This window comes from Cololabis saira, chromosome 18 (assembly GCF_033807715.1).
Source record: "Cololabis saira isolate AMF1-May2022 chromosome 18, fColSai1.1, whole genome shotgun sequence".
NCBI lineage: Eukaryota > Metazoa > Chordata > Actinopteri > Beloniformes > Belonidae > Cololabis > Cololabis saira.
In genome coordinates this window covers 28,969,040-28,975,829 of record NC_084604.1, presented here as the reverse complement: position 1 = coordinate 28,975,829, position 6,790 = coordinate 28,969,040, and positions in this window count along the sequence as shown.

Here is a 6,790-nt window from a genome sequence, read left to right as displayed (position 1 = left end):
TAAAAAAGAGTCAATTTAAATGCCTGAGTAAATGTCACTAACTTGGTGTTCATGATGTTGCTAACACTTAGGATGAATGGCATCTTAGAAATGTTTCTGGTTGCAGGAGAACTGTGAAGTAGTTTCCCAAAGAGAAAAGATGCCGTTGCAGTAAACACACATGAGTAAAAGAAGTAAAAACACATATTAATTGAACTGTAGCAGTAAAAAGTCATATTTGAAATCTCCAGAAATGACTATGAATGTTTTTTGCGGCGCAGCAACTGAGCTGATGTGACCTGCAGCATCGGCAGGAAACACCAGTGAACTCTGTTCGGCATGGACAGAAATATAGGCATTTAACCTGTGCTTTTGCTTCCAGATTGCAAACATGGCCCCGCTCTTTCTGCTCTTGTTTTTCGTCTATGGTGTGGTGGGGGTGGAGCTCTTTGGAAAGCTGGGTGAGTCGCACCGCTAACATCACAAACTCATGGACTTAGAGATTTCTGTAAACAATTTCATTGTATCAAAATAGTTTCATAGTTACCGGAATATATCATGCAGTGTAGTTGAATCTAGTTCGTACTTTTTGCTGATTTATTTTGGCATGTCAACAGCAAAAAAAAAGGTTAACTCACCATCTACATTACCTCTGTGTTGATCAGATTGCCCTTTGGATAACTCGTGCCTGGGGCTCCACCGTCATGGCAACTTTAAGAACTTTGGCCTGGCGATGGTCACCCTCTACAAAGTCTTTACTGGAGATAATTGGAGTGGGATCTTAAAGGTGGGAGAGCACTTGCTTTTTACACATGCATCTGATGACCAAACAGCTGGATTGTGCCTGTTGTTCTAAGTAACGTCACACCTGCCAGCTACCGAATGCACAACATCTCTCTGTGGCTTACAGGACACCATGACGGGCTGTCCACCTGGTGCAGTCAACTGCTCTCGTCACCTCGTCTGGCTGGGACCTATTTATCTCTGCTCGTTCGTTTTCTTTGCAACGTTCTTGCTGGGAAACCTCGTCCAGGCATTCATCGGTCAGGCACTGCAGGACAGTATTCAGGTAAAGCTGTAACTAATGTGAGAACATGTTACACCTTGTGTTTGTCTTTGAAAATCATTATCTTCTTATGAATACAAGTAAATTCAGATGTTTTTTATAATTAGTGCTGAATTTAACAAATCAAAGCATTCTTACTTCGAGATTCTTCTTTTGGACAGTTTCAGAGCAAAAATTAAATGATGTCTCATCAAGAACATAGTATAATCCTTTAAATTATTCACTTCAGAAGAAAGGTGTTCATAGATGAATGATAGGGATGCTACCAGTAAGAGGTTTTGTTTCAACTTTTTGACGTAAATACTGATATTTATAGAACAACCTCTAATTTCTCTCTCACAGGCGCACACACACACGCCATCTCCTTCTGAGGAGGGAACTGAAGCAGCACCTCCAACCACGGCCACTGACTAAAGATGTCATGGTTGCTCCTCCAGCCTTCAGTACTTTTCCACTCACCTCTCCTGCTCACCTCATCTGCAGCCACACCCACCTCGTCAGTCACTGCCTTCACCTGCTCTCCCAGCTGCAGCTCCTCAGCAATCAAGACAGTATAGAAGCTCCACTCTCCAGCAAACTCACTGCCAGATCGTCTCATGGCCGTCCCCATGCAAGACCTTCCAGCGGCCTCTGTCTTGACTTCCGGTTGCCGACCCTGCCTGTTAACGGACTCTGCCATGTCTTGTTACAAAAGATCTTGTGTTTATAATGTACATAGTTTGTTGTTTCAGTATTATAATGTACATAGTTTGCTGTTTCAGTATTCAGTGTTGTTTTTCTTTTTTAAAGGGGAGGCATTTTCGTAAGCCTTTTTGGCTTCTACCTCTCCAGCACAATGCTTAATTTGACCATTGTTTTTACTGTTTATACAGGTTCTGTTTTATGTGCAAATAAGCTAAACTAAACTGTTATGCCGATGTCTGTATCAATTTGAAAATGTTATGGTTGGTTGGTTATTGGTTCTTCCATCTCCCTATAACACGTTCGCCATGTATCCTGACACGTGACAGTTGTCTTGATGTGTCGACCTCCTGTGCAGAAAGTTGACGTTTGCCTTTGGTGAAAGCTGGAATGCGAAGGGTGGCATCATGAGCTGCAAGTTCTTCGGCTATAAGAAATCCCCTCTCTGCCAAAATCTCATCATTAAATTCCAAAAGATCATAAAACCCTCATTCTTTTGTTATCCTCTTGTCAGAAACCCGCCCACCCCAACCCTTTGCGAGAAATGAAATAGCCCCAGCTGGAGTGATGCCAATCAAATATTTCAAGGTGTTATTGTGTTTATAGTTTGACCACGACTGGGACCTGGAGGTCATATGACTGGGTCTATTAATGAAAATCTCGGTGCAATCTATTATACAGTGGCATCTCTTAAATTTTCGCTTGAACATTTTAGGCATATTTCTTAGTGTAGCTTCCTTGCTTGGCCATTTAATAAATGGCTTGAGTATTATGGCCAGAGCTGGTATCCAGCTCCGACAAATTTTAGACAAGGTAGCTGTCGAGATCTTAAACCTATAGGCTAAATCAGTGTTAGTTAGGCCCAACCTTAATTTCATTAACACTATCAAAAGATGATCCTGTAGAGAGAGCTTCTTGCTGAATATTTTTACACTTCCTGCAATTTTGGTGTACAACCAGTCAACGAGCACAGATGTTATTCCAGTGATAAACAGTTGTACCATGTTGCACTTAATATTTGAGTATGAAAATGTAGACTTCTTCAGCTCCTCTTTAAGTCTCTCATTTTCATCCTGCAGCTGTTGATACTTTCCTGCAGAGATTTTATTTGTCACATACATAGACCTAAGATTAATTGCAACTGTGTTAGTCTACACTGTGCATAAATATGGGTTGTAAAGAAAAGAATGGATGTGGAGATCAGCATAGGGGGAGAATACTCAGCATGGTTGAACCATTATACAATGCAATGAGACATGAAATGACAACAGTGGCTACACTTACTAGGACTGTGATCCATGCTGGTGACTTCCTCTGGAGTTCCAGGAGCAGGAGCAGGTTGATTTGGTGGAGCAACCAGAAGTCTTTCACTCCATTTCTTTTTTCTTTGGTACCTTCACATAAAAAAACTCAAATGAACAAAAATACTGATCTCAAGCTGTAATACAATACATCCCCATCTTAATTATCAGTTATGGTTTGCTTAATACCAAAATAAGTAAACCCTTAATATTCATGAGTTAATCATTTCATTAGGTTAAGCTAAAAACACAAACAGCTAGGTCTTATTTATTGTATTTTACCTTTTGATCTTTGCATCGGGGTTTTGGTTTTGTTTAGTGTATGAAAAAATAGAGGGCACAAAATCAGGACTCTCGTGGTCCAGTGACATCTCACCTGTAAAAAGAAAGATACACATTAGCCAAATAACACCAGATAACCACTTTTCAAGTTTCTTAAGTGTTCTGAGATGCTCAAATCAGAGAAAAGACAACCAGGGCACACATCCTAAACAACAATAATGCTAGAGCGTTAAAGCTGTTAAGTTAGTGGAGCTGCTGTACACTAGAGTACTATAGAGTATATACTACTCTCTAGTACTCTGCTGTACACCACACTGAAGCTCTCAGCTGTATGAGTTAGTACCAGCACCAGTAGTAAACTTACAGTCTATGGTAGCAAACACTTACAATACACTTACTCTACACTTACAGTTACTCAATTAAAGGCATTCAAGGAAAGCTAAACCGGATAGCCACGATAACTCACCAGATATTAAATGAGCCCTGCAAACGCGGGCATCCTTGATGAAGTCCTCGGTCCAGTCGGTTCTTTTGGCTTGCAGCCACAGGCTCCTACCGTGCTTTTGAAATGGCCTGTTTCCTCTGGGAATTGCAAAAAATGTATGTTCCTCAGGATTTCGATTTGTACACCCGTACACACAACAGCTGGTGGGCATGTGGTTCTTCTATAACGTTACTGCAACTCCAAAAACGCAATTTAAGAAACAAATCTTCCCCCGCTCTAGTCAAACTCATACAACTTCTTCCGCTCTTCCGCCGCAACAATGCGCGCGCATCCTGTGATGACGTAGGCTGGAAAGGGGTCTATATCAGCTGAAATAGCCTAGAGACCCCGTGACTCTATGGAGGATTTTTTGTGCCAAAATTAAATAAATAAATACATCATTAATTAATTAAAATGGGAATGAAATATATAATTAATTAAATGTGTCATTAATTAAAATTAGAATGAAATATGTCATTAAATATTTAAAATACAATTCATTTTAAGTAAAAATATATATTTATTATTTCAGCATTTAATTAATTAATGACACATTTAATTAATGATTTCGTGTTGCGTGTGAATCATGAAATGTAAAACTGCATTTAATTAATTAATGACACGTTCATTCATGAAATGTAAATGTAAAACTGTCAGTTTCACTCGTCAAACTCAGTGGGCGGAGCTAATGCAAATCTAGTGGAATCCACTGCTTTGGTCTGAAACTGGAGGTAGAAGCAGTGGCGAAACTACCATATATGCAGACAATGCAACTGCATAGGGGCCTGCACGTGTTCAGGGCCCGCACGCGCAGGACCTGGGGACGTGCGGGCCCTGGACTTTTTTTTTTTTTTTTGAGGTGTGTGTGTTTACATCAATGTTATGGGCTGGTTATAAAGATATATCTAGTTTAAATAAAAATTTAAATTTATAGATGATCTCGGATGATGCCGGTGTAGTGCGCATGTGTAACCCATATTTGCGTAGAGGAAGAGTTGGCGAGAGTTGCTTGCTTAGAGGACAGGATCTCACAGATTTAAAACATCAAAGAGCTCACCAACTTGTTGGTAGTTGAGAACAACTGCATTGCTGCAAGCTTTGGGGAAGTCTGCACCGCTTTACTTCTGTTTTTAACTATACCAGTGACTGTGGCAACTGCCGAGCGGTCCTTCTCCACAGAGGCGATTCTAGGGTCTGTTGGGGCCCTAGGCAAAAACTTCTAGAGGGCCCCCCAAACAGCGTTCATCGCCGTTATGTTATAATAAACTGACACCAACGAAAACTTTATGAAATTTTGACCAGGATTCCTTGCGAACAGACCATGCGCAGAAAACAAAGTCTTCTTCTTTGCGTTTTTTGGCAGATTGCATACCGCCACCTACTGAACCGGAGTATGTAGGACAGGATCTAGTTGTCTATAGCTTTACATTAAATCATCTAATATAATAATACTAATGAAAAGAGAAAAACTCGAAAACAAACAAATAAAACAAATAAACCAAACAAGACCGCTATATACTCACTATATCCTGTAAAATAGAAAACAATTGAATGTTCCGTTTGATGGGGATATTCCGTTTGGCGTTTACATGACCGAATATTCGGGTTTTAAAAGAGTTATTGACTGCATGTAAACGCTGTCGTCATAGCTTTCATAGCTTAACATTAAAGGCACGTTTCCACTACAGAACAGCTCTACTCTACTCTGCTCTACTAACCAAAAACGTCAATAAACTTAACACTGGTCTGAAGCTAGTTTTGCTGTTTAACGGCAGTTATCTGCTCCACTTACCACTGTCTTGCTTTCTTCTGTCTTTGTCCTCCTTTTTTTTTTCCTCTTTTCACTGTCGGACAGATAACTACTTCTCTTCATTTTTCTTCACCTTCGGCTGAGCCGAATCGGCTCCATTTAAAACTTCCAAAATGAACGTTAAATTCTGTGCACACGACACTGTGTGTAGTTTTTTTTTTTATTCTGACACTGCATACAGGTGGATGGCCGTGATCATGGGAATGACGACATGGGGCCCCTTAAGGGAGGTTTCTTACTGGCTACTGAGATGTCATTGATAACTGCCTTATGTTTGTTTAAGGAGGAGGATGTGGTCATTACGGTTACCACATTTTGAGATCTGTACAGTAAAAACAGCCTTCAATACTTGTTTAGTCCTCTAAACCCCTGATAGGAAACACTTTTGTAATAAAAGTAATTATAAAAAAAAAAAAAAAAAATAAAAATTTGGGCCTCATGGGCCCCCCAACAACTCGGGGCCCCAAGCAGTTGCCTGCCTTGCCTGTTCACAAGCTGCGCCCCTGCTTCTCCAAATTAAAGTTAATAAAAACATACCTGCGCAGCACCATGGGACAGGCCCGCTTATCAGGACTGGCAATGCTCTCAATTGAGAATGTCAGGGCAAGTCAGCTGGATCTTAAGGAATTAATTAATGACTTTGCCCAGCGGAAGGCCCGGAAAGTCAAACTGTAATGGTAAGTAATGACCTTTAATATTTGTTATAGTGATAGTCTATCACTAGTTTGTTTGTGTTTATGCGTGTTTATGATGTTTTTATTTGTGGTGTGCCGCCGTGCCACCAAATTTCAATCTGTGCGCTGTGTGAGTTTATTCTCAGCTGTTGGCACTGCTGGTGTTCTGTCGCACACCGGCGCACTGTGTGCGTTATGCTGTTGGTTATATATGCTTTTTGTTGTGTTTATGCGCTATGATTGTTTTTATGTGGTGTTCTGCCGTGTCACCAAATTGCAATGTGCTTGTGTTATTGATGTGGATTTTTTTTTTAAACATATCTATCTGCGCTGTGGTTTTGTTAAGGGTTAAAGCTGTCAGTAGTGCCCGTTGTCATTTGAATGGTGATGCATCTGCTGTGAGATTGCGTCAATCACAGCGTGTCTGTTTTGCATTGTGATGGGCATTGGGCAGGGCCCGGTTTAATGATCTTGCATCGGGCCCGGTGCTGAGTTGTTTCGCCACTGGGTAGA